This window comes from Leptinotarsa decemlineata, unplaced genomic scaffold, assembly GCF_025532065.1.
Source record: "Leptinotarsa decemlineata unplaced genomic scaffold, Ldec_3_MD MMD2_tig00001393_RagTag_RagTag, whole genome shotgun sequence".
Classification (NCBI taxonomy): Eukaryota; Metazoa; Arthropoda; class Insecta; order Coleoptera; family Chrysomelidae; genus Leptinotarsa; species Leptinotarsa decemlineata.
Window position 1 is genome coordinate 9,511,998 of NW_027412562.1, and position 13,899 is coordinate 9,525,896.

Below are 13,899 nucleotides of genomic sequence, written 5' to 3' on the forward strand. Positions count from 1 at the left end.
ATGACCGTTACCACGTAATCATGAAACATGATCCTTTGAAATCCCTCATGAAGAGCACTTTTTGTGATAACAAAAAAAAACACAAAGAAACGATGCTTCATATATGAACGTAACGACATCAATAGTTGAGAAACCTTTCCGACAAGGAGTCAATCAAGCGTAAATCCTGTAAACCATAATATATGCAAGATTATGAGATCTGATTTCGATATTCAATATCACCGATCCTGGTAAAAATCATAATAGTTCGAACACGTGTGGTTTCAAATATCATATTTCTCGGTAAGAAACTTTCTTGCACCGTTACAAAGACTCGATATTGTAATTAGGAATGGCTTCATAGAGGCATCAGTATATATTTTCGAATGAAACTTCGACAGGTGAAAGCGCGTGTCTTCAAATAAAGCATTCAGTACAAAATTGAATACCAATTTTGAATTCAGGTTCGTTTTCTTACTCTACTAATTGAGTTGTCATAAATATTAATAATAGTGTAATTAATCTACAAATTAATGTTCGATTTATCATAATGATAATAGTTACATGGCAAAAGCTCTATAAATCATTTAAAAAAAATGTTCATATAAATTTAATAGGCGAGTCTTTTATTGGCAGGGAATTTATGCTTTACATTGCATTATTCCAGTCAATTAATAAGTAATATTTTTGTCACTTCGGCATTTTAGATTTGCTGGTTGACCAAGTCGTGAATTTTGAAGTGAAATATCTATAGCCGCATGTCGTCACAGTATGCCGTGTTTTTACTACGGTTTAAAAATCTGTTTAAAATATGTTTTTCCGTTAACCAGCTTTTGCACCCTTACGAACGACAACCCTCAGGAGTTGAAACGTGTGCGAGCTAAGGGTTGATGAGGTCCTACTTTTTAACGTCTGATTCCTATCAGGGTTTTATTAAATATTTTTTGATAATTAAAATTAAAATAAATCTCACAGTGATAATTTAGAAAGTGAGTAGTAGCCCCCTGCAAAAAATAACGATTCACACTACGACATACTATCAAGTCATCAGGTAGTTAATTTTATTTTTATATTTTATAATTAAAGTGTACATTTATCTGTGCAATGAGGCCGCATATATTTGGTCTGTCTCAAGGGTCAGTGAATGTAAAATCTGGTCTCTTGGTATATTTATTTATTTGTAATACAATACTCTACAGGACATAGCCCAATTACAGAGCAGGAAATAACATAGTATAATAAATACATCACAAACAAATGACTGTAAAGTCTACAAACACTACAAACAATACAAACAAGTGACTATGAAGACTACACATTTTATATTTATTATAGGTGACAAAACACTTATTTCAGGAAGTGGGATTTTATATTTGACAATTTGCAACTAAATATATCTAAATTATCGCTAACAGAATTTGTCACTTTACACATGGTATGGATCGGAGAATTCTCCAGAACATTTGTGCGAGATGTTTTTATATAGAAAGTACTCGGGTGTCTGGAACAGATTCTAGGAATGCAAATATTAAATTTTTCCAGTAATGTTGGGCAGTCAACTATGCTTTTGATAATTTTATAGGTTAGTGCAACACTATAATATTCACGCTTTTTTTCGAGACTGCAAAAGTTATGCTTTTGTAGCAATTCAGAGTGGGTTGTTCCTATTGGAGGATAAATGTCATTGGTTTTTAGGCTTGGCACTTTTAAAAATCGTGATATTGATAAAAGGGGCTCCACAGAACTGACGCGTATTCTAACTTTGATCTTATGAAAGCATAGAATAAAGTTTTCAAGGTCGAAGTTTCTTTGAAATCACTACTGTTACGTGCAATTAATCCGTATAAACGACAGGATGAGGTTACAACATTATCGATATGCCTATTAAATGCTAGTGCAGTGTCAAATGTGACGCCAAGATCAGTAAATGTTTCTGGTCTCACCAGGAAAACGTTTTCTATTGAATAATCAAAGATCGAGATATTCGTTTTCAAACTGTAGGACCTTACATTTATCCGGGTTCAGTGACAAGTTATTTCGATAACACCATTCTACAACCCGTCCTACGTTTGCTGAGAGGTTCACACAATCATCTATGTTCTCAACGAGGCAGTATAGTTTTAGATCATCGGCATATAAAAGGAAATACACATCTATAACATCTGCAATATAATTAATGAATATATTGAAGAGCAACGGTCCCAGATTTGAACCTTGTGGAACACCGGAAGAACCACTAGGTATATTCGGTAGATTTGAAACCATTTAGCTGAACATATTGTTTTCGATCCCGTAGATACGACTGAAAGAGTGCGATTAAGGATGGAGATAATCGACAGGCTACTAGTTTGATCAGTAGAATGCCATCGTCAAGCCTGTGGAACGCCTTAGAAAAGTCTGTGTAAATAGCATCAGTTTGGGCCCTATAATCAATTAATTCAGCAATATGTTGGGTTACAGTAAGAAGATTGGTGACCGTTGAACTATTTTTCATAAAACCGTGTTGGTTTATACTTATATTGCAACTAACATGCCGATATATAACTCGCTCCAGCAGAATCTCAAAAACCTTTGCAAAGTTGCAAACAACAGAGATAGGCCGATAATTTGAATTATCTCGTCTATCTCCTTTCTTGAAAATGGGACAGACTTTTGATGATTTCCAGATCCTTGGTATTGTAGCCGATCTTAAGCAGATATTAATTAGTACAGATAGAGGACGAGCAAGCACAATCTTTTTGGATGAAAGCTGAAATGTCATCTGACTCAGTGGTCGTTTTAGGCTTGAGCGACCTTAGTGCCTCGTATACTTCGTTTTCCCTGAAGCTTGATATATCAAGAAAGTGATTATCATCAATATCAGAGTTTCGTTGAAAAGAGGAAGAAGCGGTATACGATTGTTTGAAAAGATTGCCAAAACCGTTCACGATATTAGAGGACCCCTCCAGAAGGACCCTATATATTGAAATTTACACACCATATTTTATATATCTCAGTACCCAACAATCAGCAGAGAGTCACAAAATATTATTATTGAATTTGGACATCACCAAGATCAGTTAAACACAAGATATACTATTAATGTAAGGAGAGATTTTTTTAATCTAATAGTATCAGAATATATCAATTTTTATTTTAGTTTCTATCAACACTTGAATATTTTTTCAGACTGAATAATAATAATGTGATGTCCAATACCTACATGGAATATAATTATTACCGAAGTCACAGATTGAAAGAATTCAGTTGTCACAATTTAAAATAAATTTTTTATTTCGGTGGCAGAGAAAATTTTTCACTAGCATTTGCTTCTGCAGCTGTGGAGTCTCAATGTAACCGTCAGGTCCGATGAAGCTGCTTGCGGTCTTGGAAGTTTTTGGCTCCTACCGAGCAACGTCTAAATTGATGGCAAATTGACATAAACGACTCTCCTCAATAGAAATACTTAACAGATTGTCTCTGGTCTGGATTCCCGGCCATACTAGCCTGGAAGACAATGAGGCTGCTGACTCCCTTGCAAAGGAAGGTGCACAAATCACCCACTTCATGCTCAAAATTCTCAAAATAATGTCATGCCATGGGACAACCGATATATCGACATCCTCGGCAACTTCTCTAATAGTGAATTGATGTTGTAGATGATGTGCTGGGGCGTCCAGGGCGAGCAACGTCATTCACATCTTTTCACCCACTGTAAAAAGCTTGTACCACTCGTAAACATTTCACCCACTCAGAGTAGAATCACTGTATGCCACTGTAAACATTTCACGTGTTTTTTAGCAGTCAATTCCATTTTTAACACAAAATTTGATGAAAAATCTTCGATCCTTTTTTTCGCAGGTAAATTTTCAGAAAATATTCAAAATTATTTCTCTAAACACAAAATATCAACAGCTTTCATAAGCAGTAATAATTTGGGTAGAACCCTTTTTGATGCAAAACCCAAACGGAATAGAGTGAAAAAATCAGTTATACGTAGAATAAACTGTGGCGAATGCTCTGCAGTATATATAGGCCAAACCGGTAGAAATTTTTACATAAGGCCGCGTGAACACGTCTGTTTGGACAAAGAATCTACAATTTACGAACATCTTCAAGAATCAAAACAAAAGATAAACAAAGATTACCTCAAAATCTTACACATGTGTAATAAAGGGAAGAACAATCATTTGTTGGAAGCCATGGATATTAACTAATCAATTAAAAACCAGAAATTTATACCCCTAAATGAGCAACTCAATTTATGAAGGTCTCCTTTCTTGAATTTATAAGTTTAACAACCCATCGAATTTTCAGTGGTGAATTTTGAATTTGGCATCCTGGTTCGCCCAACTACCTGTCTATCAAATACCTGTCCTTACATCTTACCTGAGAACTCCTGACATAACCGAGTTTTCAAACTTCATATCTCTGATATATCTGAGTTTCATACTTGATAATGGAGTCAAACTCGAAACCTGTGGTATAAATAAAATCAACTAGTGATAATTAGACAAAAGTTTTATTATTCATTTCATTAAAGAAGACAAACTTATAATTTTCATGCCTTCAACCAATACCCAACAAAATTCTAAACAACTGAATCTGTAAACATATGTTTACAACATAGAAAAATGGAAAAAAAAACCGTAATCAAATTGATGGATGTAGCCGTTACTAGTATGTGGTAGGAGATCATGATGAAAAGAGAAATGAAAATTTCTATGTTTTTTACCATTTTCAAACTTAAACAATATTGTTTAAGTTTGAAAATGTCCATATAGGACGAAACTGCATAACGTTAGTTACAAATAAAAGTGGTAAAAAACATAGAAATTTTCATTTCTCTTTTCAAAACGTTAATCGAATGTATGTAGCTCACGAAATTTTAATATTCACCTTATTTTTTGAACAGACCTAGCACATAGTTTTCAGCAGCAGTCATTATCATTACTCTAAATGGTACCCAATGATCACTTATGATGCAATTGCCTGGTGGCCAAACGCTTTACAGAAAACGGCCCAGGCGAAGCTCTCTGGCTTTCTGGCCATCAGTAGTACCATCAGTATCACACCGTCAGCGGCCATGGAGATCCTGCTAGGTCTACCTTCTCTCCACAATGTTCTGGAGAGAAAGGCTAGATGGACTGCAACAACAAGAGTGCAAAAGACTGTTAGTTGACACTGGAAGTCACGGCATTCTGGAAATGATCTCTGACATTATGACTCCAACTGTCAAATACGAACTGAATTCTCCGAAAGAAGGAAATATTAAGAGCAGATAATTGTTGGTTCACTGATGGATCAAAAACACCTCCTGGTTCTGGTATAGATGTTTTCAGGCACAGACCCAGGACAGAAATTTCAACCTGTCCTATGGATGGCATAGGGACCTATGCGACTGTATTTCAAGCGGAAATTTATGCTATTGAATTGTGTGTGGAGATATTGGAAGAATCCAACCTCATATATAAGTCAATAAAAGTATTATCGGACAGTCAAACGGCGTTGGAAGCTCTTGGCTCCTACTGAGCAATGTCTAAATTGGCAGAAAATTGACAAAAATGATTCTCCTCGATAGGAAGACTTAACAGGATTCCTGGCGACACTGGCCTGGAAGGCGATGAGTCTGCTGACTCCCTTGCAAAAGAGGGTGATGCAAGTAGCTTCATCGGACCAGAACCTGTCATTGGAATCGATTTACGCTTTTCCAAACAAAGATTGAATACCTGGATGGCAAGAAGATTCATGGACTTCTAGCAGAATATTCCAGGATTGGCTCTCTCCAGGGAGTTTATTCATCCTTCGAAGCTTGATACCAAACACTTGTTGGACTATAGTAAGGATGAACTACGATGTCTGACAGGCCTTCTTTCAGGTCACTGTCATTTGAAATATCATATGCAGAGACTCGAAAGACAGTGTGTGTCGCCTCTGTTTTTAGAGTTCGGCAGAGCCGTAGTATTACCATCTGATCTGAAAGACCACTCACCATACAAACTAATCGACTTCGTTAAGAAGTTGGGTTTATTTGGTCGAGTGTGAATAGGTGTAAACCCTTGCGGGTTGCGGTGAAGGGTCGAATAGACCCACTCACTTTTGACCTAACCTAACCTGACCTATATATATATATATATATATATATATATATATATATATATATATATATATATATATATATATATATATATATATATATATAAATATATGAATTGAAGGGATTATATTTTTTAGGAGTGATTAATTTTTGGGAAAGAAAGTTTTTGGCTTTCTACTACTCCATCTTGATACAAAAAAAAGAAAGATGAGGGAGTCTTCCAAAGAAAGGAAGGAAGTAACTCTGTACATGGATGTGTAGATCATGCAAAGAAGTAACTTTCAGACACAAACTGAAAGAAAGTCCTCCTGAAACAGCTACTTTCATATAAACATTGAATTATATGAAAGAAAAAATTCTTTCGAAACAAATACTTCTATATGAACACTGAATTATACAGAAGATACTTTTCTCTACTCAGTTTGTATTTCAAACATTCCTTGTGGAATAAAAATCAGATATCATTCATATGAGTTCTACTTTGAATGAATGGTAACAAATTGCAATTTGTAGAGAAAAGTATCTTCTGTATAATTCAGTGTTCATATAGAAGTATTTGTTTCGAAAGAATTTTTTCTTTCGTATAATTCAATGTTTATATGAAAGTAGCTGTTTCAGGAGGACTTTCTTTCAGTTTGTGTCTGAAAGATACTTTTTTGCATGATCTACACATCCATGTATAGAGTTACTTCTTTCCTTTCTTTGGAAGACTCCCTCATCCTTCTTTTTTTTGTATCAAGATGGAGTAGTAGAAAGCCAAAAACTTTCTTTCCCAAGAAATATGAATATAACAATGGTGAATAAATAAAATAAAAGAAGACCCACAAAAGTAAAACTTGTGCGTGGTGCGTTGCAAGTTGATATATTAGATATTGTTGAGTTCATTAAAACAAAAACTGTAAGATCGCAATCATTCATTTTGGGAGTGTAATTTTTCTATTTGGGACGAATTTCACACTATTTGAATGTGTTTCGAATTACATACAAAGCTTTCAAATTACAAACAAATTTTCCAGTCATACACACATTGGCAAGACAATTTTACGTGCATATCGTAAGTAATGAAAAACTTTTTTTACTTTCTGCATTTTTTTTTGTTTTGGTTTTCCTAATTATTCGATTACAGATATATTTTCTTCTCAAACAGAAAAAATTGCAATCGACCTAAAAACAAAAAAAATCTTCTTCGACAAGGTACGATGGTTTCACAATTGAAAAGATGAAATCGACGGCATTGATTAATGACTTAATTACATGACATGCAATCCACTCAAGATTCTCATTAATACCAAACGTGAAATCAATAGGTGCCTAATCGATTTAAAATGATAATCGGGCGATAGCGGCATGGTCTAATTTCTTTAGAGCTTCACGGTCGATCGAAAAAAATTACGAAATGGAAAAGATCGGGTAAATTAGATGTTCAGTCTGATCCGATTAGATGGTATAAAGTCCATTTACATAACCATATAGAAATTTAAGGTATCTCGGAGCATGAAACAAAATCTTGAGATGATTCCACCCATTCATCGAAATTAAACGTTTAAGAAAACTAGAACAGACGAAACTTCGTTTTGTTCGGAGGTTTCAGGTGGGAACAGCACATGATAATGGTAATGAAAAAAAATTGCTGTCGTCTTTCCAAATTCAGGTACGTGAAACATATTTTGAATATTAAACAACTGAACATAATGTAATTGTAGAATTCCACATATACGTTATTGCATTTTGGCTGGGGAAGGGACATACAATTCGTGCAAAAGCAAACTGAAAATAGTACAGAAATATGTTTGAAAGTTCATTCATGACAAAAAAAATTACTTTTTGACACCGAGCTATTTGAGTTCTAAAGATCCATCAACGTGTGGTTTCAACGTACGGAAGTTATTCTGTCATTCATGGATGCATACATTCCCTTTTCAATGAAACAACCTTCTAACGGCAAACCTTGGTTCAACAAATATTGCGAGCAAGCTGTCGCCTCCATAAATCTCGCCTACCGGCAGTGGCGTAAAAATCCCAGTGCCGAAAATCGAACTAGGTTTATTATTGCTCGCAACAGCTGTAAACTTAGGATAAATGAAAGCAAAAAACTTCACAATCAGATATTTAGGGATAAACTGCTTGCCAATCCCAACGGCTCTAGATCCTTCTGGTCGGTAGCTTCACGAAATCCACAATTCCACCACTAACATAAGCGGATAGTTCAATTGCTACAACAGCCATAGAAAAAGCAAATCTACTAGCTGAACAATTTGCGTCCCGCTCCACATTCGATTTTCTGGGAAATGCGCCACCTATTATTTCAATACTAGAATCCAAAATGCCGTCTAGTCAGGCGAATTTTGAAACAGCTCAATATCGACAAGGCGTCTGGTTCTGATGAAGTGCCCGTCGTCGTACTTAGAAAGTGCACAAATGAACTCGCACCAGTATTTTGCAGACTTTTCAACCTGTTTTACAAGAAAGGGGTTTTTTCTTCTTGTTGGAATATTGCTCGCGTTCAGCCTATTCCCAAAAAGGGGCAAGAAAACTCTTACAAATAACTACAGACCAGTCGCTTTGCTATCAGTGATATAAAAAACCATGGAGAAAGCCGTGAACCATTGACGTGGAACCAACACTTGGACAGGATAAAGAGGAAAGCGGAGGTAGCACTGATGCTCGCCAGACGCACCTATGGAAAAACATGGGGGCTAAAACCAGACATGGTATATTGGCTATACACGATGGTGGTTAAACCCCTAATAACATACGCATCTCTGGTCTGGTGGCCAAAGATGAAGCAGGCGACCGCCATCAACAAACTAGGCAAGGTGCAAAGACTTGCATGTTTGGGAAGGACGGGAGCAATGAGAACTACCCCAACAGCTGCTCCTGAATCTACCTCCTTTACACTTTGTGATAATGGGAGAGGCCAGGATGGGCCAGTTCAGACTGGAAAACTCACCGAACTACAAAAGATCGGACCGAACAGAAATTTCGGAACAAGTGGAGGAACACATATTGAATATGTGTACGGACCACATGACATCGAAGTACACCTCTAACACAAACTTCACGGCCAAAATCATAAGTCGTGAAGAGTGGAAGACCATTAGTCATCCCGAAAACATGTTTGCAAAAAACAGCTGGTATACAGATGGATCGAAGACTCAACATGGAACGGGAGCTGGAATATACCGAGCGAATAGAAATCTAAACTACAGCTATCCGCTAGGACTATTACACATCCGTCTTTCAGGCGAAAGTGTATGATATCTGGCAGTGTGCAAGGCTTATTAAATTGAGACCTCAAAGAAATGATCAATATTTTTACAGACAGCAAGAGCGCACTAGGGGCTCTGAAAACCCGAAGGTGACATCAAAACTGGTCTGGGAATGCAATGAAGAACTGAATGAACTTGCAAACAGGAACAAATTAACTTTGTACTGGGTGCCAGGGCATTCAGGAATCACAGGTATTGATAAAGCTGATGAATGCGCTAGACGCGGATCATCATCTTCATATAATAAGAAGCACACAGAATACTGGACAAAAGTACCTGGCAACAAACACAGTAGAACCTTCATTAGGGAACCGTCCGAGAAAAGAACCGAAGAACTACTTCAATATAGTAGGGATCGGCTCAGAATAATTACAGGGTTACTATCCGGTCATTGTTCTTCATATAATAAGAAGCACACAGAATACTGGACAAAAGTACCTGGCAACAAACACAGTAGAACCTTCATTAGGGAACCGTCCGAGAAAAGAACCGAAGAACTACTTCAATATAGTAGGGATCGGCTCAGAATAATTACAGGGTTACTATCCGGTCATTGTCCGCTTAGTGGACACCTGAATAAATGGGACTGTACAACGGAGACCTTAGCTGTAAACCACCATATCCTGAAATATTTGGAAGGCTTCAACATCTTAAGCGATTATCAATATGGCTTTTGGAAACAAAGATCAACAGGCGACTTTTTATCGTATATGTCACCAAAACTTGGAATAACGCAATCGAGAAACAAGGAGAGTCAAGAGCTGTTGCGCTTGATGTTTCTAAGGCATTTGACCGTGTGTGGCATGAGGGTTTGCTGGACAAACTTTGATGCTATGGTTTGTCGGATCATTTTTGTGTATGGCTCTCTAGTTTCCTGAAAGAACGATCCCTGAAAGTGGCCGTCATTGGATATCTCTTGAATACTTTTATCATTAACTGTGGTGTTCCCCAAGGAGCCATATTGTCTCCAACCCTCTTTTATTGTATATCAAGATCTGATTGAAAAACACCAAGAATCTAATATATTGCTTTGATGACGACTTGTCTCCTTGTCATTACATTCGGATCCCAGGACATCGGCTGCGGATGCACATCTTCACCGGCATCAGGAGTTTGAATATCTTGATAAGGATCTAGAAGTAATTTTGAATTGGAGTGAAAGTAACCAAGTTCAATTCAATGCTACAAAAACCCAGGTATCGGTTTTCTCCGGTTTCCGAACCGGATATAATGTTAGGTCGTCACACAATTCCGCTTTCTGCTTCGATAAGTTTGTTGGGGGTTAAAATGGACACCAATATGTCTTGGCACAATCATGTCGCTGGAATTGCAAAGGCTGCTTCTCAAAAGCTTGGAAAATTGTTCCGAACTGTACACACTTCAGCAACTTTTGATGCTTTATGAAGCTGAGTATTGTAAGCTGAGTATTGTCCCCAAACATACCCTGAAGCTGCTGGATTCAGGGTATGAATGACGTGAACATCACTTAAAATATTGATAGTTTGGAACATCAAAGAAAAGTTGGAGATTTGTTCTTTTCTATAGATACTTTCACAGGAAGTGTTCAAGTAACTTGGCACATTTGATTCCACCAAGAGCGGTACATATCAGAAATACGCGATGGACTGTGGCTGCTCATCGTGTTGAGGTTCAACTCAGTACAGCTATTTGAGAACTCTTTCATTTGGAGAACAACGTTTACGTGGAAAAAACTTCCTGAGAATGTTTCTCCAAATGGATTTAATCTCCAGCGATTCAAATTTAATGAGAATCACTTATTTCGCATAGGCACCGCTCTAAGATCGCCTCAAGAATTTTCCTGTAGTGCTTGTGTTTTGTTCTAAAAGAAACATAATTTTCCACCAACTATTGATATCTCATTTGAAAAAATTAGTTTTTCACACCATTGAATTCTACGTAAAAAAGTGTTTTTGCAAATGTTTCCATAGAAAAAAAATTGACAGGAAAAAAGTAATAGCATGTTTTCGAGAATGCACATTTTCGAAAAACATGCTGTCACTCAGAAACGATTATAGATATCGATATGCGGTTTTCCGTATTGAGTTTGTTATGAAATTTGACCCTCAGACCCAGTTTTCGTCGTGTGGAGGTGGTAAAAATAAAGGTTTGGTGTTGAAATACAGTAATATTCATCTATATCTAGTTTGAAAACAGGAGTTTTTCTTCAAAACTGTCCAATTTGCCCACTCTGTACTACCAATTATTGCAGTATATTTTGGCTAAGACATTCTATAATTTTTATTGGTAAATGTTCGTGACAAGTTCGATATGCCAGAAATTGTTAATGAAAAAAAAGGCCATTAAAAATAATATTGCAAAATTTTCTCTAGTCATTCTCTTTAAAAACTTAACGAATTCTGAATCGAGTACAGATCACAAGTTATAGCGGAAACTCCAATACAAAACGAAACTGAACACATTAACTTTGGTTGCACAGGAAATCGGTAATTTTTCAATTTAATTTCACACTGTCTTTTTTCTGCTCTCTGCACCGGTACTTGTTCCATCTGTATAACAACCTTTCTTCCTGTAAAAGTTGATATATCATCGTTAATAAGCATTTTTGAAATTGTATTCCGCGAGAACTGTAAATCACTGCATCAGACACGGACCAGCGCAGCGATCAATAAAACGTTTTTTTTTCTCAGCGAAGAGTTGAGTCAACTCCATTAAGTCTGAAAGCCACAAATTAAAATGAATTAGTTTTTTTCGTAATTATGTAAGTTGTTTGATTTTGTCTTAATGGTTACTGATTGCAGTTGATGATGCAAAGAAATGATTTTCGCCACGATGCGATGCTCTCATAACCAATGTTTATCTCCGCGGCAGAGAAAGTTTTTGATTGTTGTTCCAGTTCTTGGTATCAAGTTTTGATATCCGTGAAATATAGAAGATGAATTGGTATGTCTATCATAGCGTTGGATTGTCAAAATGCCATGGATATAATCGAAATTATACCATGTTTAACTGGAAAAGTAATGAACAAAGGTGCAAGTCAAATAATAGTAATAACAGATTTTTATTTCTCAGATTCATATCACAAATGAAAGTTTCACATTTGATAAAAATGTATTAACTATCTAACAAAAAAAAAATAACACAAAACACTAAAACCAGTACCTAAATAGAAAAAATGTTACTGTACAAAATAATAATTACTATAAAATCCTTTAAGTAACTTTTTTAATTTAAAAAATGACTCACCCAGAAAAGAGGTATTTTTTGAACTATTTTTTATACAGGCCGTATTCTTGGTTCCTGAGATATTTGCAAAAAACTGAAAATGACAGTTTTTTTTTGCTCTACCGCCTCCATTTTCAATAATATCAAAAAATGACGAAGAAACTTTTTGCTTTATCTCATGTGCTTTATAACCTGGGTGAACTCAATTTTCAATGCAACGTTTCGTTTATTGAACTCCATCATCAATATATTTTTTTAATAGGGACCTGTATATTTTTTTATACATTTTCGTAGTCATTATAATTACAAATTGTTGTGATATATCACAACATACGTATTTCAAGACGTTTCTTTCCGAAATCACATCATCAATATTCTATCATTTAACTTTTTTTATTCAATGAGAAATCAAATATCAAACTATTGTTGTAACACATAGTTAACAGTATCGTTAATACATCACATTGAAGAAAAGACAGTTGCGAAAAAAAATCTAACGAAATAATAAATGATAGAAAATGAACACCATAACAGAATGTCTCACGTTACATTTTTTAAGTTACCATTTCACGCGATATCGCATCAAATGTTCAAATTGTCTTCCATCATTTCTTAAACAAATGCTTGCTCTAGATATAGTGTGCTTGTGGCAGTTCTCTAACATCTGTGGAGTGAAAGCGATGCAGGCACTATTTATTGAATCTTTCAATTCTTCAATATTTTCAAAATTTGTTCTGAATACTTGATCTTTTATGAAGCCCCACAACGAAAAATCTAGAAGAGAAAGGTCCGGTGAACGTAGTGGCCCTTCAATAGGACCATTATTCTCTATCCACCTTCCTGGCATAGTTGTATTGAGGAAATCTCTGCAGATTCTTCTGCAATGTGGTAGAGCTCCGTCATGTTGGAAATACTCATATTTTCTTATGAGGCTAAGTGGCAAATCTTCTAATAACCCAGTTAAAATCCCTGATAAGAAATCCAAGTATAATTCTCCGGTCAGAGATGTTTCAAAAAAAGTGGGGGCCAAATAATGTTATACAATAATGTTATAACACCAATTCATACGTTAACACCATATCTCTCTTGAAATTTGGTAACTCTATGTAAATATTCATTTTCTTGTCGCCTATGATGATGTATATTCCTGTTGAACTATCCGTTATTGGTAAATGTACTTTTATCACACCACAATTTTTTTGTTACAAATTTCATTATCTTGGCGAAATTTTCTAATGAGCCATCTACAAAAAACTTTTCTTCTGTTGGAGTCCGTTAAACGCAAATGATGAACTATCCTGACTCGATAAGGCTTGAATTTATTTTTCTTCAAAATTTTCCGTACAGACGTAGTGGATATTACCGTATTAT